Here is a 24,216-nt window from a genome sequence, read left to right as displayed (position 1 = left end):
ATCACCATTTTGACTAACAATATTCTATCAGCTCTGGATAAAGGTAAGCAAAGCCAGATATACATTTTTTATCTTGTTTTGGCTATCAAAGGCATCAGATTGACCTGAGTACAGTCCTCAATCCTAGGGGAAATCATCATGCCCAGATATTCAAATGAGTCAACAATGTTTAACATCATCAGGAACCCCTCACACTGGTGCCCAAAATTAGCCAAAGGCATAAGAGTAGTCCCAGTTGATATCTAAGCCAGAGACTTTACAAAAGCATTAACTACAGAGAAAATTATTGGGAGAGATGCATTGGTATGATTAACAAAAATAACACATCATCCGCATACAAAGAGCTCTTGGTATCTACTACCATTACTCCAAACCCTTCAGTCTTTGTATCTTCCCTAATCCTAAATGCAAAAGTCTCACCATGCTAATAAGCCTTGTACCAAAATCCATCCTTTCCAATACCTTTCAAAAGAATTTCCACTCCACCCTGTCAAACGCCTTAGAGGCATCCAAGGACAGGATGGAGCAGGAACTCCCCCCAGGGGACTGTATAATCATAAATAATCAATGGAGATTATAATAAGTACCTTTATTGGGGATTAACCCATTCTGATCCGGGTGAATAATCGAGGAGATTACTGTAGCGAGTCTTGTAACATACATCTTTGCTAAGAGCTTTAAGTCTGTGTTCAGGAGCGATATTGGTCTATATGACACCATATCTAAAGAATCTTTCCCCTTTTTCAATATTAATATTATTAGTTCTTCTGACATTGATTCAGGAAGGGTTTCACTTTCCACAGACTCAACAACCACCCTCAACAATTGCGGAAGCATACCCCCCATACTTGTGGTAAATCTCGTATGGGAAGCCATCCAGTCCAGGGGAAGAGTTCCTGAACATGATTTTAATGCCGCCTCTCTTTCCTGACATGAAAAATCTGCTTCAAAGAAGTCTCTCTGCATATCAGTCAAAACCGGAAAAGTAATCGCACCTAAATAGACATTGATTTTTTCATCTGGGATATCATCACTAGTTTGATATATTTCCGAGAAATATTCTACAAAAGCTCTCTTTATTATCTCCTGATTTCCAGTAATTGTATCATCTGATAAGCGAATGCTAACTATATCCTTTTTTTTATCCTGATTAACTATCACTTAAATGTTTTTAAAGATGTAGAAATTAATCCTGAATTCATTCACTGAAATCTTGCGCAACTTCGGTTGAAACAAATTTTGCCTCCATGGAAGCAATACATTTTAATGATGTCTGGAGACAGATTTCCAGAGAGCATTAAACTGAAGTGTTTGAACAAATTGCATATCAGTTCTTTTAAGTTTTTCTCTTTTAGAAAAACGTATTCAGTTCATGAAGAGTAATATATATATATATATATACGTATATATATATATATATATATATATATATATATATATATATGAAAAATCCAAGGCAGCACACAGATATCCGTGAAAAAAGGGTATTTTATTCACCCATGTGTAGACAGCAACGTTTAAGCTCACTCCATGGAGCCTTTGTCAAGCTTGACAAAGGCTGCATGGAGTGAGCTAAAACGTTGCTGTCTATACATGGGTGAATAAAATACCTTTTTTCATGGATATCTGTGTGCTGCCTTGGATTATTCTTATATATATCAAGTTGGATCAAATCCGTGATCCCTCTCAAGGAATTGCACCACCTTTTGAATGTGTGCTGCTCATCAATTTTTCTACATATATATATATATATATATATATATATATATATAAATTAGAAGAATGTGGCAGCAAGCCAAGGTCAGGTGAACAGAGAGTTGGACCCCTTTATTCCCCAAGCTTAAAGTGGGTCTAAACCCTGTTCACCAGACCTTGGAGTGCTACCTTGTTCTTCAAATTTTTAATTTATTAATTATCTAGTGGACACCATGCTTGTAGTTTGCATATAGTGACTGTGCTGCAGTTTGTTCTTGCTTTGTGTATTTTCTTGCTTTCTTGCTGAATTTCAGGAAAAAATTGATGTCCCACGAAGCCGAATTTCCTCTCACTTCATTGGAACAAATAAATTCTTCCTAAAATGATGACTGAAAGTTTAAAAAAAAATTGATCGCGGAGAGGCCGTTCGCTCCCATCTTGACTAAAGAAAACCCGCCAAAGGACCTGCGGCGAGCATGATGATGTCACCACATGATCATGTTAGGTGCCTGCTGTCATCGTCAGTGATTACATCACTGCACGCTCCCAGCTTGATCATGTGGGGACATCACTCTCACCGCAGGTCCTTTGGCAGGTTTTCTTCAATCAAGATGGGAGTGGACAATTAACATTGAACGTGGCATCTGAGGGGTTAAATGATGGAGGACAGCGTGATAGCCGTTCCCCGTCATTGCGCCCGCGCCATACAATGGAAAACTATTTGTGACAAAGTAATTTGCGATAAATCAAATTTTTTGTCAATATTCTTGCCAAATCAAATTTTTCAAAACTTCGCTCATCTCTAATATATTTACATAAAAAATCTACCAGCTGCAACTATGCCACCTTTATTTCTTTGTCCTTCAGGGGAGTTACCCTATAAGGTGGATTCAGGAAGCAATGAAGTAAGAGACATTATATATCACTTTTATAGTCATGATCCAATGCCATGAGTAGGAAAAGGGCAGCTCACTACCATCAAATTTTAAACGTTCATGTTTGATCAGCAGAACATGCCCTTCTTTAATGCTTAAATTCAAATATGAGCATTTCATCCTGTGAAAGAGAGATAATTGATCTGACTCTATTATGTCCTAGAGATTGTTTGCTCTCCATGTGATAGATATGAAGCAGAAAATCTCTGCATGCTTCCCAGTTCTTTCTACGCCTATTAGCTGTATGGTTATTCATAATGAACAGTAGTGACAGTGCCTCTAAATCCCTATAAAATGCATCGATTGCTAATCTGACAAAAGTAATACCAGTATATGTATAATTCAGTCTGAATTCCTGTGGTTTCTAGCTGTAGGTTCATTTTTCACTTCTGGAAGCCTCACTCCACTGCCAAACACTGTACACCTTGTTATATATAGCGAAGACAGCAGGCAGATTCATTTAGAAATGTAAGAGTAATTGTTCACTCCTGAACTATATTTTTTTGCATGTGTAGAGATGAGCAAAATTATTTTAAACAAATCTAATTTCTCCTGAATTTTGCACAAATTCAAGGTGGATTTGAATACAAATTTTAGGTGATTTCATTTGGGCAAATTTTGAAGATCATCAAATTAAGTTAACAAAAATAAATTGTTGAAATTATGTGAGAAAAGGAAAAATAAGTGTCACTGGGGAGTTCAGTGTCATGCACAACTTTTGTGGCCAATTAGAGCACCTTCTATTTAGCTAGAATTGATTTGGACCAGAATCTTATCTGTGAACCAGTCTGACAGAATTGAACTCAAATTAAATCACATTTTTAGCAATTTGCTCATCTCTATTTATATGTGACAAAAATATATGTCATGAACCAAAGGGTGTGAACCCACTGTGTCCCGTGTCCTACCTCATCTAAGGGCATTGGCTAAGTGAACCCCACATTTTTGACAGTACCCCAAAAGGTCAGGATAGACTTTCCCTAGGAGAACATCAAGTCGCTACTTCTTGAGGAGGATTGGCACATGAGGCAGCTGGGCCAGACAGACCAGGAGGTACCTGAGCAAGGTACCAGAGATACAATCATAGTTAGCAGCTCAAGTCATAACCAGGAGCAACAGTGTAGGACTGAAGGATGAGGCAGAGGCGAAGTCAAACAAACAATAGGTCAGGGCAGGTGGCATAGGTACAGGTCAGGCAATCTGGGTGTCACGGTGGGGGAAACCCCCCACCGTGTGGTGTCAAAGTGTAAAAGGGTCTTACCAAAAGGAGTAATAAGGGAGCAGGTCACCTCCTACAGCGTCCCTAATCCTCTCCCTGACTCCTCACCGTATGAGCGGACCCCGATGGTAGGACGGCTCATACTCTGAATTCCTAGAGACCCTGAGTCACCCTGGTAATCCCTCACCAAGGAGCCAGAAAGAGACAACCTGTTCATCCCAGTCATGAGGCCAGGCTGCAAGGAGAGGGGAACACATATAGCATATGGAGTTGGCAGGTAAGCAAAACCCATAACACACTTATCTGCCACAGCCACACTGACTGGAACCCGTGCACAAGTGCTGCTGTCCACACCAACATTAAAGGACACAGCACAAACTACTAGTGTTGAGCGCGAATATTCGAATATCGAATTTTTTTAGCGAATATCGGCACTTCGCTAATTCGAGAATATTTCGAATATAGTGCTATAAATTCGATATTTCAAATATTCTTTTTTTTTTTTTTTTATTGTTATATTTTTTCCTTTACCACTTCCCTAAAGTTGTTCTTACCTGTCCTTTGGATTCCTGGCTTCCTGGCTGCTCCAGTCAGTGCCCGTTGCCGCTTCTGCCGACTTCCGTGCTCATGGAGCATCCCCATCACCATGGGAACGTCTCCATGTACTAGAATGTACTTTGAGAATTACGTTGAAATCGCAATTTGATTATTTCAAGTTATAATAATCGAATTGCGATTTCAACTTAACACTGCTATATTCCATATTCGTTAATTCTATCCTAATATGGAATATAGCAGTGCTAAGTTGAAATCGCAATTCGATTATTATAACTTGAAATAATCGAATTGCGATTTCAACGTAATTCTCAAATCCGACAGTACATTCTAGTATATGGAGTCGTTCCCATGGTGATGGGGACGCTCCATGAGCATGGAATATAGCATTACTAAGTTGAAATCGCCATGCGATTACTTCGAGTTATATTAATCACATGGCGATTTCAACTTGGACCTGGTTTACTATATGGTTGGCTTCAATGGCTTGGTAGAATTAGCGAATATGACGAATATATTCGTTACATTCCACAAAACGAATATAACAAATGTATTCGTCATATTCCACAAAACGAAGATAACGAAGTATTCTGCATCTTCGTTTTAGCTACCTATTCATCAACTTCGCTAATTCTAGCAATGATATAGGAAAGTTGACTATAGAGACAGCTAAGTTTAATTCGCTATGCGATTATATTACTTTGCTTTTTTTTTAAATAAATAGAATAATTATAATACCTGATAATTATTATAATTATTCTATTTATAAAAAAAAGCAAAGTAATATAATCGCATAGCGAATTAAACTTAGCTGTCTCTATAGTCAACTTTCCTATATCATTGCTAGAATTAGCGAAGTTGACGAATAGGTAGCTAAAACGAAGATGCAGAATACTTCGTTATCTTCGTTTTGAGGAATATAACGAATATATTCGTCATATTCGCTAATTCTACCAAGCCATTGAAGCCAATCATATAGTAAACAAGGTCCAAGTTGAAATCGCCATGCGATTAATATAACTCGAAGTAATCGCATGGCGATTTCAACTTAGTAATGCTATATTCCATGCTCATGGAGCGTCCCCATCACCATGGGAACGACTCCATATACTAGAATGTACTGTCGGATTTGAGAATTACGTTGAAATTGCAATTCGATTATTTCAAGTTATAATGATCGAATTGCGATTTCAACTTAGCACTGCTATATTCCATATTCGTTAATTCTAGCCTAATATGGAATATAGCATTACAAAGTTGAAATCACTATGCGATTACTTCGAGTTATATTAATCGCATTGCGATTTCAACTTGGACCTGGTTTACTATGGTTGGCTTGGTAGAATTAGCGAATATGACAAATATATTTGTTATATTCCACAAAACGAATATGGCGAATGTATTCGTCATATTCCACAAAATGAAGATAACAAAGTATTCTGCATCTTCGTTTTAGCTACCTATTGGTCAACTTTGCTAATTCTAGCAACCATATAGGAAAGTTTACTATAGAGACAGCTAAGTTTAATTCGCTATGCGATTATATGACTGCTTTTTTTTAAAAAATAAATAGAATAATTATAATACCTGATAATTATTATAATTATTCTATTTATAAAAAATAAAGCAGTCATATAATCGCATAGCGAATTAAACTTAGCTGTCTCTATAGTAAACTTTCCTATATGGTTGCTAGAATTAGCAAAGTTGACCAATAGGTAGCTAAAACGAAGATGCAGAATACTTTGTTATCTTCGTTTTGTGGAATATGACGAATACATTCGTTATCTTCGTTTTGTGGAATATAACGAATATATTCGTCATATTCGCTAATTCTACCAAGCCATTGAGGCCAACCATATAGTAAACCAGGTCCAAGTTGAAATCGCCATGCGATTAATATAACTCAAAGGAATCGCATGGCGATTTCAACTTAGTAATGCTATATTCCATATTCGTTAATTCTAGCCTAATATGGAATATAGCAGTGCTAAGTTGAAATCGCAATTCGATTAATTCAAGTTATAATAATCGAATTGCGATTTCAACTTGGACCTGCTATATTCCATATTAGGCTGGAATTAACTAATATGGAATATAGCAGTGCTAAGTTGAAATCGAAAGTCGATTATTATAACTTGAATTAATCGCATTGCTATTACAATAGCAGAGTAGCCTTAAGTTAAAATCGCAATACGCGATTATTTAAATCGCATATTAATCGCGATAACTAGAATAATGACGAATATTCGATTTCGACGAATATAAAACGAATATTCTATCGAATATTCGCGAATTTCGTCAAAATCGAATATGGCACCTGCCGCTCATCACTACAAACCACAACCACACAGGAACCCAGGATACCCATAGCTGCAATAAATGTGAGACAGGAATGTCTAGCAAACATGCTGGACAACAAACATCACCAGCCAGGTAACACAACACAAGACATACAACACCCTGAACATAACCCATGCAAACCAAAATATAAGAAGGGAAAGAGACACCATAATAACATCAATGACCACAAGGGTGGCCCTCACTAGACAGATGGTAAAAGCCAGGAACAGTGAACCACCAGCATACACCAAGGCTGGAGGAACACTGAGCTTCAGGCATCCAGCAGAGGCTAAATAGCCCAAGCAGCCACACCAACACACACATAAACCCAGTGTTCACAAAAGACTAGGAAGGGAGTCAACCCTTCTAACACCAGACAGAGGAAGGAAGCCACTTAAAGGGGAAGTGCACACACAAGCATAACAAACCACACATTACCACTGGCAATAGCATGCGTGGCAACCATGTCACGGCAATCACCCAGAAGGCCGAGACATTGCCACCGCATGCTCTCACAGCAACACAGGAGAGTCAAGTCAAGCAGGCAGGGATCAAACAGGTACCCGAATCCAGAAATACAAGAATGGGTCAGGTACACAAGGACACAAGTAGATATATAAGCAACCTTAGCAGGACACAAGGACTTTGATGCTCAGGCACCTGTGTTCTGGTGTTTTAGTGATGACCACAATGACCATGTCCAGTCACCAAGGCAAGGGTAGAGCCTGATGATGTTCCATTTTCGTTGCCCTGTAGCCCATGTCTGAACTTCAGATATGTTTCTTTACACGTATTCTACATATTAACCCTATTTACATGGTACATGATGTACACAAAGTGGGAAAAAAAGTTTCTTGCAAAGCAATGTTCTGCATTCGTTTTTTATTATCAATCAGTGTTCCCTGCATAAAGAATAACATAAGGGTTCAATGAGGAAAATTGCACAATTAAATGAATAATCATCTATCCAATGACTTGCTCTTGCTGATAATCTTGCTGATGTACAGAGATAAAGGTTGGTGGGCACACCCAAAACCACAAAACAATCAACATTTGCACTAACAAAGCTTGGTCTACCCCTGCTACTATTTACTGCTAAAATTCTGCATGTCATTAAACTGAAAATTCATTAGAGACTAGGGATGAGCGAACTCGAACTGTATAGTTCGGGTTCGTACCGAATTTTGGGGTGTCCGTGACACGGACCCGAACCCGGACATTTTCGTAAAAGTCCGGGTTCGGGTTCGGTGTTCGTCGCTTTCTTCGCGCTTTTGTGACGCTTTCTTGGCGCTTTTTGAAAGGCTGCAAAGCAGCCAATCAACAAGCGTCATACTACTTGCCCCAAGAGGCCATCACAGCCATGCCTACTATTGGCATGGCTGTGATTGGCCAGAGCACCATGTGACCCAGCCTCTATTTAAGCTGGAGTCACATAGCGCCGCCCGTCACTCTGCTCTGATTAGCGTAGGGAGAGGTTGCGGCTGCGACAGTAGGGCGAGATTAGGCAGATTAACTCCTCCAAAGGACTTGATTAACTGATCGATCTGCAGCTGTGGATCATTGAGCTGCTGATCCTCAATTGCTCACTGTTTTTAGGCTGCCCAGACCGTTTGTCAGTCACATTTTTCTGGGGTGATCGGCGGCCATTTTGTGTCTTGTGGTGCGCCAGCACAAGCTGCGACCAAGTGCATTTAACCCTCAATGGTGTGGTTGTTTTTTGGCTAAAGCCTACATCAGGGTGAAGCTGTCACACCAAGTGCATTTAACCAGCAATAGTCTGTTCATTTTTTGGCCATATACAAAATCAGGGGCAAGCTGCGCCTGTCACCAAGTGCATTTAACCCTCAATGGTGTGGTTGTTTTTTGGCTAAAGCCTACATCAGGGTGAAGCTGTCACACCAAGTGCATTTAACCAGCAATAGTCTGTTCATTTTTTGGCCATATACTAAATCAGGGGCAAGCTGCGCCTGTCACCAAGTGCATTTAACCCTCAATGGTGTGGTTGTTTTTTGGCTAAAGCCTACATCAGGGTGAAGCTGTCACACCAAGTGCATTTAACCAGCAATAGTCTGTTTATTTTTTGGCCATATCCCAGTCTAATTCTGTCACTAAATCCATACCGGTCACCCAGCGCCTAAATACTAGGCCTCAAATTTATATCCCGCTAAATCTGTCCTTAGTGCTGTAGCTGGGCGAGTTATTTAGTGTCCGTTCAAGCACATTTCTTGTTCTGGGTTGAAATACAATTCCCAATTTAGCAATTTCATAATTTAGTGGTTTCTGCTATATCAGAGCTATTTGAAATCTATCCCTAAAAGGGTATATAATATTCAAGGTGCACATTGGGTCATTCAGAATAACTTCACACACACCCGCTACTGTGTATTTCCAAGTCTAATTCTGGCACTAAACCCATACCTGTCACCCAGCGCCTAAATACTAGGCCTCAAATTTATATCCCGCTAAATCTGTCCCTAGTGCTGTAGCTGGGCGAGTTATTTAGTGTCCGTTCAAGCACATTTCTTGTTCTGGGTTGAAATACAATTCCCAATTTAGCAATTTCATAATTTAGTGGTTTCTGCTATATCAGAGCTATTTGAAATCTATCCCTAAAAGGGTATATAATATTCAAGGTGCACATTGGGTCATTCAGAATAACTTCACACACACCCGCTACTGTGTATTTCCAAGTCTAATTCTGGCACTAAACCCATACCTGTCACCCAGCGCCTAAATACTAGGCCTCAAATTTATATCCCGCTAAATCTGTCCTTAGTGCTGTAGCTGGGCGAGTTATTTAGTGTCCGTTCAAGCACATTTCTTGTTCTGGGTTGAAATACAATTCCCAATTTAGCAATTTCATAATTTAGTGGTTTCTGCTATATCAGAGCTATTTGAAATCTATCCCTAAAAGGGTATATAATATTCAAGGTGCACATTGGGTCATTCAGAATAACTTCACACACACCCGCTACTGTGTATTTCCAAGTCTAATTCTGGCACTAAACCCATACCTGTCACCCAGCGCCTAAATACTAGGCCTCAAATTTATATCCCGCTAAATCTGTCCTTAGTGCTGTAGCTGGGCGAGTTATTTAGTGTCCGTTCAAGCACATTTCTTGTTCTGGGTTGAAATACAATTCCCAATTTAGCAATTTCATAATTTAGTGGTTTCTGCTATATCAGAGCTATTTGAAATCTATCCCTAAAAGGGTATATAATATTCAAGGTGCACATTGGGTCATTCAGAATAACTTCACACACACCCGCTACTGTGTATTTCCAAGTCTAATTCTGGCACTAAACCCATACCTGTCACCCAGCGCCTAAATACTAGGCCTCAAATTTATATCCCGCTAAATCTGTCCTTAGTGCTGTAGCTGGGCGAGTTATTTAGTGTCCGTTCAAGCACATTTCTTGTTCTGGGTTGAAATACAATTCCCAATTTAGCAATTTCATAATTTAGTGGTTTCTGCTATATCAGAGCTATTTGAAATCTATCCCTAAAAGGGTATATAATATTCAAGGTGCACATTGGGTCATTCAGAATAACTTCACACACACCCGCTACTGTGTATTTCCAAGTCTAATTCTGGCACTAAACCCATACCTGTCACCCAGCGCCTAAATACTAGGCCTCAAATTTATATCCCGCTAAATCTGTCCTTAGTGCTGTAGCTGGGCGAGTTATTTAGTGTCCGTTCAAGCACATTTCTTGTTCTGGGTTGAAATACAATTCCCAATTTAGCAATTTCATAATTTAGTGGTTTCTGCTATATCAGAGCTATTTGAAATCTATCCCTAAAAGGGTATATAATATTCAAGGTGCACATTGGGTCATTCAGAATAACTTCACACACACCCGCTACTGTGTATTTCCAAGTCTAATTCTGGCACTAAACCCATACCTGTCACCCAGCGCCTAAATACTAGGCCTCAAATTTATATCCCGCTAAATCTGTCCTTAGTGCTGTAGCTGGGCGAGTTATTTAGTGTCCGTTCAAGCACATTTCTTGTTCTGGGTTGAAATACAATTCCCAATTTAGCAATTTCATAATTTAGTGGTTTCTGCTATATCAGAGCTATTTGAAATCTATCCCTAAAAGGGTATATAATATTCAAGGTGCACATAGGGTCATTCAGAATAACTTCACACACCCGCTACTGTGCATTTCCAAATCTAATTCTGTCACTAAACCCATACCTGTCACCCAGCGCCTAAATACTAGGCCTCAAATTTATATCCCGCTAAATCTCTCGTTACCGCTGTCCTGTTGTGGCTGGGAAAGTTATTTAGTGTCCGTCAAAGCACATTTTTTGTTCTGGGTTGAAATACAATTCCCAATTTAGCAATTTCATAATTTAGTCGTTTCTGCTATATCAGAGCTATTTGAAATCTATCCCTAAAAGGGTAGATCATATTGAAGGTGCACATAGGGTCATTCAGAATAACTTCACACACACGCTTCTGTGCATTTCCAAGTCTAATTCTGTCACTAAATCCATACCGGTCACCCAGCGCCTAAATACTAGGCCTCAAATTTATATCCCGCTGAATTTGAATACAATACATTGGGCCAAATAATATATTTGTTGTTGTGGTGAACCATAACAATGAGAAAAACATCTAGTAAGGGACGCGGACGTGGACATGGTCGTGGTGGTGTTAGTGGACCCTCTGGTGCTGGGAGAGGACGTGGCCGTTCTGCCACATCCACACGTCCTAGTGTACCAACTACCTCAGGTCCCAGTAGCCGCCAGAATTTACAGCGATATATGGTGGGGCCCAATGCCGTTCTAAGGATGGTAAGGCCTGAGCAGGTACAGGCATTAGTCAATTGGGTGGCCGACAGTGGATCCAGCACGTTCACATTATCTCCCACCCAGTCTTCTGCAGAAAGCGCACAGATGGCGCCTGAAAACCAACCCCATCAGTCTGTCACATCACCCCCATGCATACCAGGGAAACTGTCTCAGCCTCAAGTTATGCAGCAGTCTCTTATGCTGTTTGAAGACTCCGCTGGCAGGGTTTCCCAAGGGCATCCACCTAGCCCTTCCCCAGCGGTGAAAGACATAGAATGCACTGACGCACAACCACTTATGTTTCCTGATGATGAGGACATGGGAATACCACCTCAGCATGTCTCTGATGATGACGAAACACAGGTGCCAACTGCTGCGTCTTTCTGCAGTGTGCAGACTGAACAGGAGGTCAGGGATCAAGACTGGGTGGAAGACGATGCAGGGGACGATGAGGTCCTAGACCCCACATGGAATGAAGGTCGTGCCACTGACTTTCACAGTTCGGAGGAAGAGGCAGTGGTGAGACCGAGCCAACAGCGTAGCAAAAGAGGGAGCAGTGGGCAAAAGCAGAACACCCGCCGCCAAGAGACTCCGCCTGCTACTGACCGCCGCCATCTGGGACCGAGCACCCCAAAGGCAGCTTCAAGGAGTTCCCTGGCATGGCACTTCTTCAAACAATGTGCTGACGACAAGACCCGAGTGGTTTGCACGCTGTGCCATCAGAGCCTGAAGCGAGGCATTAACGTTCTGAACCTGAGCACAACCTGCATGACCAGGCACCTGCATGCAAAGCATGAACTGCAGTGGAGTAAACACCTTAAAACCAAGGAAGTCACTCAGGCTCCCCCTGCTACCTCTTCTGCTGCTGCCGCCTCGGCCTATTCTGCTGCTGCCGCCTCGGCCTCTTCCTCCGCCTCTGGAGGAACGTTGGCACCTGCCGCCCAGCAAACAGGGGATGTACCACCAACACCACCACCACCACCTCCGTCACCAAGCGTCTCAACCATGTCACACGCCAGCGTTCAGCTCTCCATCTCACAAACATTTGATAGAAAGCGTAAATTCCCACCTAGCCACCCTCGATCCCTGGCCCTGAATGCCAGCATTTCTAAACTACTGGCCTATGAAATGCTGTCATTTAGGCTGGTGGACACAGACAGCTTCAAACAGCTCATGTCGCTTGCTGTCCCACAGTATGTTGTTCCCAGCCGGCACTACTTCTCCAAGAGAGCCGTGCCTTCCCTGCACAACCAAGTATCCGATAAAATCAAGTGTGCACTGCGCAACGCCATCTGTGGCAAGGTCCACCTAACCACAGATACGTGGACCAGTAAGCACGGCCAGGGACGCTATATCTCCCTAACTGCACACTGGGTAAATGTAGTGGCAGCTGGGCCCCAGGCGGAGAGCTGTTTGGCGCACGTCCTTCCGCCGCCAAGGATCGCAGGGCAACATTCTTTGCCTCCTGTTGCCACCTCCTCCTTCTCGGCTTCCTCCTCCTCTTCTTCCACCTGCTCATCCAGTCAGCCACACACCTTCACCACCAACTTCAGCACAGCCCGGGGTAAACGTCAGCAGGCCATTCTGAAACTCATATGTTTGGGGGACAGGCCCCACACCGCACAGGAGTTGTGGCGGGGTATAGAACAACAGACCGACGAGTGGTTGCTGCCGGTGAGCCTCAAGCCCGGCCTGGTGGTGTGTGATAATGGGCGAAATCTCGTTGCAGCTCTGGGACTAGCCAATTTGACGCACATCCCTTGCTTGGCGCATGTGCTGAATTTGGTGGTGCAGAAGTTCATTCACAACTACCCCGACATGTCAGAGCTGCTGCATAAAGTGCGGGCCGTCTGTTCGCGCTTCCGGCGTTCACATCCTGCTGCTGCTCGCCTGTCTGCGCTACAGCGTAACTTCGGCCTTCCCGCTCACCGCCTCATATGCGACGTGCCCACCAGGTGGAACTCCACCTTGCACATGCTGGACAGACTGTGCGAGCAGCAGCAGGCCATAGTGGAGTTTCAGCTGCAGCACGCACGGGTCAGTCGCACTACAGAACAGCACCACTTCACCACCAATGACTGGGCCTCCATGCGAGACCTGTGTGCCCTGTTGCGCTGTTTCGAGTACTCCACCAACATGGCCAGTGGCGATGACACCGTTATCAGCGTTACAATACCACTTCTATGTCTCCTTGAGAAAACACTTAGGGCGATGATGGAAGAGGAGGTGGCCCAGGAGGAGGAGGAGGAGGAGGAAGAGGGGTCATTTTTAGCACTTTCAGGCCAGTCTCTTCGAAGTGACTCAGAGGGAGGTTTTTGGCAACAGCAGAGGCCAGGTACAAATGTGGCCAGCCAGGGCCCACTACTGGAGGACGAGGAGGACGAGGATGAGGAGGAGGTGGAGGAGGATGAGGATGAAGCATGGTCACAGCGGGGTGGCACCCAACGCAGCTCGGGTCCATCACTGGTGCGTGGCTGGGGGGAAAGGCAGGACGATGACGATACGCCTCCCACAGAGGACAGCTTGTCCTTACCCCTGGGCAGCCTGGCACACATGAGCGACTACATGCTGCAGTGCCTGCGCAACGACAGCAGAGTTGCCCACATTTTAACCTGTGCGGACTACTGGGTTGCCACCCTGCTGGATCCACGCTACAAAGACAATGTGCCCACCTTACTTCCTGCACTGGAGCGTGATAGGAAGATGCGCGAGTACAAGCGCACGTTGGTAGACGCGCTACTGAGAGCATTCCCAAATGTCACAGGGGAACAAGTGGAAGCCCAAGGCCAAGGCAGAGGAGGAGCAAGAGGTCGCCAAGGCAGCTGTGTCACGGCCAGCTCCTCTGAGGGCAGGGTTAGCATGGCAGAGATGTGGAAAACTTTTGTCAACACGCCACAGCTAACTGCACCACCACCTGATACGCAACGTGTTAGCAGGAGGCAACATTTCACTAACATGGTGGAACAGTACGTGTGCACACCCCTCCACGTACTGACTGATGGTTCGGCCCCATTCAACTTCTGGGTCTCTAAATTGTCCACGTGGCCAGAGCTAGCCTTTTATGCCTTGGAGGTGCTGGCCTGCCCGGCAGCCAGCGTTTTGTCTGAACGTGTATTCAGCACGGCAGGGGGCGTCATTACAGACAAACGCAGCCGCCTGTCTACAGCCAATGTGGACAAGCTGACGTTCATAAAAATGAACCAGGCATGGATCCCACAGGACCTGTCCGTCCCTTGTCCAGATTAGACATTAACTACCTCCCCATAACCATATATTATTGGACTCCAGGGCACTTCCTCATTCAATCCTATTTTTATTTTCATTTTACCATTATATTGCGAGGCTACCCAAAGTTGAATGAACCTCTCCTCTGCCTGTGTGCTAGGCCTAAATATATGCCAATGGACTGTTGCAGTGGTGGGTGACGTGAAGCCTCATTCTCTGCTATGACATGCAGACTAATTCTCTGCTGACATGAAGACAGATTCTCTGTTACGGGACCTCCCTCCTCTGCCTGGGTGCTGGGCCTAAATATATGCCAATGGACTGTTGCAGTGGTGGGTGACGTGAAGCCTGATTCTCTGCTATGACATGCAGACTAATTCTCTGCTGACATGAAGACAGATTCTCTGTTACGGGACCTCTCTCCTCTGCCTGTGTGTGTGCTGGGCCTAAATATATGCCAATGGACTGTTGCAGTGGTGGCTGACGTGAAGCCTCATTCTCTGCTATGACATGCAGACTAATTCTCTGCTGACATGAAGCCAGATTGTCTGTTACGGGACCTCTCTCCTCTGCCTGTGTGTGTGCTGGGCCTAAATATATGCCAATGGACTGTTGCAGTGGTGGCTGACGTGAAGCCTCATTCTCTGCTATGACATGCAGACTAATTCTCTGCTGACATGAAGACAGATTCTCTGTTACGGGACCTCTCTCCTCTGCCTGTGTGTGTGCTGGGCCTAAATATATGCCAATGGACTGTTGCAGTGGTGGCTGACGTGAAGCCTCATTCTCTGCTATGACATGCAGACTAATTCTCTGCTGACATGAAGCCAGATTGTCTGTTACGGGACCTCTCTCCTCTGCCTGTGTGTGTGCTGGGCCTAAATATATGCCAATGGACTGTTGCAGTGGTGGCTGACGTGAAGCCTCATTCTCTGCTATGACATGCAGACTAATTCTCTGCTGACATGAAGACAGATTCTCTGTTACGGGACCTCCCTCCTCTGCCTGGGTGCTGGGCCTAAATATATGCCAATGGACTGTTGCAGTGGTGGCTGACGTGAAGCCTCATTCTCTGCTATGACATGCAGACTAATTCTCTGCTGACATGAAGACAGATTCTCTGTTACGGGACCTCTCTCCTCTGCCTGGGTGCCGGGGCCTAAATATCTGAGAATGGACTGTTCCAGTGGTGGGTGACGGGAAGCCAGATTCTCTGCTATGGAACCTCTCTCCAATTGATTTTGGTTAATTTTTATTTATTTAATTTTTATTTTAATTCATTTCCCTATCCACATTTGTTTGCAGGGGATTTACCTACATGTTGCTGCCTTTTGCAGCCCTCTAGCTCTTTCCTGGGCTGTTTTACAGCCTTTTTAGTGCCGAAAAGTTCGGGTCCCCATTGACTTCAATGGGGTTCGGGTTCGGGACGAAGTTCGGATCGGGTTCGGATCCCGAACCCGAACATTTCCGGGATGTTCGGCCGAACTTCTCGAACCCGAACATCCAGGTGTTCGCTCAACTCTATTAGAGACCTCAAATCCATTTTCTAAAAATGGCTTGCTTATCACTAGTACTACTGCCCAACTCAGGGCTCTTACCTGGCATTAATCACTGTCATTATTCTTTCTCCTAGGAATTATTATTATTATTTATTATTAAAGCGCCATTCATTCCATAGTGCTGTAAATATGAGAAGAGGTATACATACATAATACAAACAATTGCACTAATCATAAAGAGTTACAAACGGGTACAGAAGGAGAGAGGGCTCTGCCCGTGAGGGCTTACAATCTACATGGTATGGGAGAAGGACACAGTAGGTGAGGGTGAAGTTAGTCATGGCGGTATAGAGGCAGCAGGGTCACTGGTTGTAGGCTTGTCTGAAGAGGTGGGTTTTCAGGTTTCTTTTGAAGGATTCCACTATAGGAATATACCCTATTACCAGAAAACTTGATATTTTCATTTTCATAAATTCAGATTTCTGTGCATAAAATAATTTTGTCTACTGAACTTTAAAAGATTTCCTGTAAGAAGAGAAAGATGTTACCCATGAACACTTAATTCATGTGGTATTATAAACCAGCACATTAGTAGCCCTGGTCACAAGCCTAATATGATCTTGGTGATCCAGAAAGATATGCTTTTTTCCCCCGTTATTTATTATAACACTAGTAGCACGCTACATATATAGATAAAAGGCACAGTAAAGACATTAGTTGAGTCAGAAATCACTGCAGTATATTGTAAATATTCCTCATGATGTCGAGCTTTAAATCTGCCTTCTGCAAAGTGACTGAGCGGACACACACCGGGTAAAGCCTTATCTGAAGTGTGGTGATCACAGACTGTGAATAAAGGGTCATTTGATGGGCTCATAGGCTGAACTGACCAATGATGCAATTAATCTTCAAATGATTCAAGTAATAACCTACTGACTTGTACTATCCATTACCTCAAACATCTTCTTTATTGCATTTACCAACTACTTTACAAGTAATTTGTTGAATTTTAAGGTACCTTTGCATCTGCTACTAAAACACTGTAGACTCCATGCTAGTTTGCATTAAACATTTTAGTTATTAGATGTGCCATATTCACAAAAAAATTTGCATTAATGTGAATGAATTTGTGACTTTGGTGCAGATACTATATATTGGCATGCATACAGAAAAAAAGTAATAGAAAAAATAATCTGCAGAGGATAGGTAGCAATAATGTTAGCACTGATGCTTAATATGTGCATCCATGAGGAGGCACAGATTGATCTCTGGCAAACATTCTGCATAATACTGTTTCAAATATGACAAGAAGCCAAATATTAATTAAAAGTAGAGGTGTTTTGAGCCTTGAGAGCAGCTATTTAAGTACAAGAGAGATGTGTTCAGTGTCTAGGGAGCACTATATATAGAAAATGAAGGCAAGTTTAGGGAAAAAATTAAACTGCAATAGTTTGCTGATTAAAACATGGATGTCCTTTCATTCATTTCATTTTGGTAGCAGGCAATAGAGATTTTCATGCTGATAATTATACAGTTTCTGCCTAAGGAAGAATGTACCGTATTTTTCGCTTTATAAGACGCACCTGATGATAAGACGCACCTAGGTTTTTGAGGAGGAAAATAAGAAAAAAATATTTTGAACCAAAAGGTGTGCTTTTGGTAGGTTTTGAACTAATGGTGGTCTGTGGATGATGCACTGTTATGGGGATCTGTGGATGACGCACTGTTATGGGGGGATCTGTGGATGACGCACTGTTATGGGGGATCTGTGGATGATGCACTGTTATGGGGGATCTGTGGATGATGCACTGTTATGGGGTTCTGTGGATGACGCACTGTTATGGGGATCTGTGGATGACACACTTATGTGGGATCCGTGGATGACACACTGTTATGGGGAATCTGTGGCTGACGCACTGTTATGGGGGTCTGTGGATGACGCACTGTTATGGGGTTCTGTGGATGGCGCACTGTTATGGGGATCTGTGGATGACGCACTGTTATGGGGGGATCTGTGGATGACACTGATGGGGATCTGTAAGTGACACTTATGTCATCCACAGATCCCCATAAGTGTCATCTACTGATCCCCCATCAGATGCATCAGTGTGGAGGGAGGAGGCGGGGACACTCAGGGCGGGGCCCGGTGCAGTGACTCTACTCTAATACACTCCGGGCCCTGCAACTGTTAAATACATTAAATCTGATCTTTATTTAATTGTATATGCTCATGCGTCGCCTGCCTGTTCATTCATAAAGTGAGATAAGCATGAGGAGGGAGCTGCAGCAGGCGGATCATGACCGAAGGAGATGCCGGTCTGCGCCGTCTTAATGCTATACCTACGGTACTACAGTAAGTACCGTCAGAGCATATACAATTAAATAAAGATCAGATAGAATGTATTTAACAGTTGCGGGGCCCGGTGTATTAGAGAAGAGTCACTGCACCGGGCCCCGCCATGAGTGTCCCCGCCTCCTCCCTCCACACTGATACTTCGCTGGCCTCGCTGCACAGCATAGCGGCCAGCGAAGTGTTCGCTTTATAAGATGCACGGCCATTTTCCCCCCACTTTGGGGGGGGGGGGGGAAAGTGCATCTTATAAAGTGAAAAATACGGTAGTTAGTGACAAAAATATTATTCATCACAAGTTTTAGGCTGTGAATTTAAAGAAATACCTGCACTGTCAAAATTACTCTCTTTTTATAAGGGGGGAAAAATGAAATGTACTATAGCATTTACCATTACCCAAAGGCTTTGCCATACACATAATATAGCTTAATCAGCTCACAGCTCCCTTTCCCGATCCCTCCAAGCACATGCAAACCCCCTGAAAACAAAAACATAGGGAATATTGACATACAACTACTCAATCCTTATTTCCAACAATGTCAGAGTTCAAGAGCCTTTATATACAATAGATAGTAGGCTGGCCCCCCTCTCAGGTTCAGCAAATATTTGCCTAATGTATGTGGCCATCTTAAAGTCAAAATGCAGAGACTGGTTATACTGCATGTATTCTCTTAGAAAAAAGAGGAGGCATTGCCGTTACACGTTGAGGCTCAGCTCTCTCTGCAACTGCTACACTCTCTCCACTTTGATTGGCAGGGCCAGGTGTGATGACATTTTCACTGCCTTGCCCTGTTAATCGAAGTGGAGAGTTGGCTGCAGTCACAGAAAGAGCAAAGCCTATAGGTGTAACAGCAACGTTCCTATTACTCCTAGAGCCTCAATTAATATATTTAAACATATTTTTTTCTCAGCAATGCAGGCACATATGAACATAGGACCAACACAGACGCCAGCTGCCAAGCGCACATGTAACAGGTCAGCCAATTTTCTATAGGTGAAAATCTGCTAACACATACCCTTTAAGTTCTGCAACATAATTGCAATCATCAGCCATCTATGAAGCTAAATAAAACGCTATTATAATCCAAACCTTTAAAGGTGCCTCAATTTCTATCAGATAGAACCAATGCGAGTGTTAAAGGATTTGTGTGTGGTGTCCACGTGCTCTGTTTCTCTCATGGCCCACTCTATATGAGTGAGAGAAGAGAAGAAGAGACTTCCCTTTATACACCAGAGTTGTAGGTCTCTCTCTGATGGACATAGCCAGTCCATGAATTACATAAACATGTAATTAGAGATGAGCAAAGTTTTCAAAAAATTCCTTTTGATCCGAATTAATTTGTCACAAAGCACATTAAATCAGGCTATTCCAGCCAGCAGTTAAACTTTGTGTGCATTACTGTGCAGTGCAGCAACATGCATGGCTAGTCCTTTCTGGTAGAGAAATTGTTACTTTGCATCTGAATGACAGGCAGGTCACATATATGGCTGTGCACATCATTGTGCAGGCCACCAATATTCCTAGTTAATCCCTAGCTAACCAAGAAAAAGCATACAACATCCTTCAGTAAATAAAAATTAAAAAAACACTGTGCGCCCCTGCAGGTGTCCCAATGGCTCTTTTGTGGAACAAAATAAGGACATGGAGGCAGCGCCAAAAAAGCAGTGGAGAAAAAAAATCCATGTTATGGCAGTGCAAACACATGCATTTTAATCCCTTCTGTTAGATGTAGAATGATTGTGCGTCACTATTAGGCTTAGTTCACACTTCACTTATTTGATCTGTATTCGTCAGCCCAAAGCAGGTCAAAACCACAGAGCAGGTACAGATCTATTCGAGTAGGCTTGGCTCCTGAATTTGCCTCACAATAAGTGATAGAAATAACTTACCAAACCAAAGAAGTATAAACTCCGACTTATAGGCCAATGTTAGCAACAAGTCTAATTTATTGGTGTGGACTTAAGGCCCAGGCCCAAAATTTAAGAAGTGGTCCCATGACAGTGGGGAGGGTGTCAGTAGTAAGGCTGTGTTCACATAACTGTTTATTTTTCCATTCTTTTGATCTGTCAGAAGAACAGTCAAAAAAAAGCGGATCATGTATTTCGAGCATCCACCCTAACACAATCAGTGTGTGTTCACCATTTAATCAGTATTGGTAAGGCAAAAACAGGAGTGGGTTCAAAACAGAGATGACATGTGATGAGAATATTTGCATATCTTCTGTGTTTTGTACTTACTCCTGCTTTTGACTTCTAAATCATGATAAAATCGTGGTGCAAATTACTGACCATGTGCATGCCGGACTTTAACCCTTTCAGGACCAAGCCATTTTTTACCTTAAGGACCAGGCTATTTTTTGCAAATCTGACCAGTGTCAGTTTATGTGTGAATAACTTTAAAACACTTTTACTTATCCAGGCCGTTCTGAGATTGTTTTTTCGTCCCATATTGTACTTCATGACACTGGTAAAATTAAGTCAAATTTTTTTTATTTTTTGCACAAAAAAATACCAAATTTACCCAAAATTTGGAAAAATTAGCAAATTTCAAAGTTTCAGTTTCTCTACTTCTGTAATACATAGTAATACCCCTAAAAATTGTGATGACTTTACATTCCCCATATGTCTACTTCATGTTTGGATCATTTTGGGAATTACATTTTATTTTTTGGGGACGTTACAAGGCTTAGAAGTTTAGAAGCATTTTTCGGAAAATTTCCAAAACCCAATTTTTAGGGACCACTACAGCTCTGAAGTCACTTTGTGAGGCTTACATAATTGAAACCACCCAAAAATGACCCCATTCTATAAACTACACCCCTCAAGGTATTCAAAACTGATTTTACAAACTTGGTTAACCCTTTAGGTGTTGCACAAGAGTTATTGGCAAATAGAGATAAAATTTGAGAATTTCATTTTTTTGCCTAATTTTCCATTTTAACCCATTTTTTCCTACTAACAAAGCAAGGGTTAACAGCCAAACAAGACTGTATCTTTATTGCCCTGACTCTGCCGTTTACAGAAACACCCCATATGTGGCCGTAAACTACTGTACGGCCACACAGCGGGGCGTAGAGTGAAAGGTGCGCCGTATGGTTTTTGGAAGCCAGATTTTGCTGGACAGTTTTTTTGACACCATGTCCCATTTGAAGCCCCCTGATGCACCCCTAGAGTAGAAACTCTATAAAAGTGACCCCATCTAAGAAACTACACCCCTCAAGGTATTCAAAACTGATTTTTACAAACTTCGTTAACCCTTTAGGTGTTGCACAAGAGTTATTGGCAAATAGAGATAAAATTTGAGAATTTCATTTTTTGCCTAATTTTCCATTTTAACCCATTTTTTCCACTAACAAAGCAAGGGTTAACAGCCAAACAAGACTGTATCTTTATTGCCCTGACTCTGCCGTTTACAGAAACACCCCATATGTGGCCGTAAACTACTGTACGGCCACACAGCGGGGCGTAGAGTGAAAGGTGCGCCGTATGGTTTTTGGAAGCCAGATTTTGCTGGACAGTTTTTTTGACACCATGTCCCATTTGAAGCCCCCTGATGCACCCCTAGAGTAGAAACTCTATAAAAGTGACCCCATCTAAGAAACTACACCCCTCAAGGTATTCAAAACTGATTTTACAAACTTTGTTAACCCTTTAGGTGTTGCACAAGAGTTATTGGCAAATAGAGATAAAATTTGAGAATTTCATTTTTTTGCCTAATTTTCCATTTTAACCCATTTTTTTCCACTAACAAAGCAAGGGTTAACAGCCAAACAAGACTGCATCTTTATTGCCCTGACTCTGCCGTTTACAGAAACACCCCATATGTGGCCGTAAACTACTGTACGGCCACACGGCAGGGCGTAGAGTGAAAGGTGCGCCGTATGGTTTTTGGAAGCCAGATTTTGCTGGACAGTTTTTTTTACACCATGTCCCATTTGAAGCCCCCTGATGCACCCCTAGAGTAGAAACTCTATAAAAGTGACCCCATCTAAGAAACTACACCCCTCAAGGTATTCAAAACTGATTTTACAAACTTCGTTAACCCTTTAGGTGTTGCACAAGAGTTATTGGCAAATAGAGATAAAATTTGAGAATTTCATTTTTTTGCCTAATTTTCCATTTTAATCCATTTTTTCCACTAACAAAGCAAGGGTTAACAGCCAAACAAGACTGCATCTTTATTGCCCTGACTCTGCCGTTTACAGAAACACCCCATATGTGGCCGTAAACTACTGTACGGCCACACAGCGGGGCGTAGAGTGAAAGGTGCGCCGTATGGTTTTTGGAAGCCAGATTTTGCTGGACAGTTTTTTTGACACCATGTCCCATTTGAAGCCCCCTGATGCACCCCTAGAGTAGAAACTACATAAAAGTGACCCTATCTAAGAAACTACACCCCTCAAGGTATTCAAAACTGATTTTACAAACGTTGTTAACCCTTTAGGTGTTCCACAAGAGTTATTGGCAAATAGAGATGAAATTTCAGAATTTCAATTTTTGGGCAAATTTTCCATTTTACTTTTTTTTTTCCAGTTACAAAGCAAAGTTTAACAGCCAAACAAAACTCATTATTTATGGCCCTGATTCTGTAGTTTACAGAAACACCCCATATGTGGTCGCAAACCGCTGTATGGGCACACGGCAGGGCGCAGAAGGAAAGGGATGCCATATGGTTTTTGGAAGGCAGATTTTGCTAGACAGTTTTTTTGGGCACTATGTCCCATTTGAAGCCCCCCTGATGCACCCCTAGGTTAGAAACTCCAAAAGAGTGACCCCATTTTGGAAACTATGGGATAAGGTGGCAGTTTTGTTGGTACTATTTTAGGGTATATATGATTTTTGGTTGCTCTATATTACACTTTTTGTGAGGCAAAGTAATCAAAAAATAGAAATTCTGAAATTTCATCTCCATTTGCCACTAACTCTTGTGGAACACTTAAAGGGTTAACACAGTTTGTAAAATCAGTTTTGAATATCTTGAGGGGTGTAGTTTCCAAAATGGGGTCACTTTTTGGAGTTTCTACTCTAGGGGTGCATCAGGGGGCTTCAAATGGGACATGGTGTCAAAAATACCAGTCCAGCAAAAACTGCCTTCCAAAAACCATATGGCATTCCTTTCCTTCTGTGCCCTGCCGTGTGGCCATACAGCAGTTTACGACCACATATGGGGCATTTATATAAACTACAGAATCAGGCCAATAAATATTGAGTTTTATTTGGCTGTTAACCCATGCTTTGTTACGGGAAAAAATTAAAATGGAAAATTTCCCAAAAAATAGGTGTTTTGGCACTGTTTTTATTTTTTATTATTTGCAACGTTCATCTGACAGGTACGATTATGTGCTATTGTTATAGAGCAAGTTCCTACGGACGTGGCAATACCTAATATGTCTACCTTTTTTAATTTATCTAGGTTTTACACAATAAAATCATTTTTGAAACAAAAAAAATCATGTTTTAGTGTCTCTATAGTCTGAGAGCCATAGTTTTTTCAGTTTTTAGTCGATTGTCTCAGGTTGGGTATCATTTTTGCGGGATGAGATGACGGTTAGATTGGTACTATTTTGGGGTGCATATGACTTTTTGATCGCT

Source organism: Bufo gargarizans, chromosome 3 (genome assembly GCF_014858855.1).
Source record: "Bufo gargarizans isolate SCDJY-AF-19 chromosome 3, ASM1485885v1, whole genome shotgun sequence".
NCBI classification, from domain to species: domain Eukaryota; kingdom Metazoa; phylum Chordata; class Amphibia; order Anura; family Bufonidae; genus Bufo; species Bufo gargarizans.
This window is presented reverse-complemented; position numbering follows the sequence as displayed.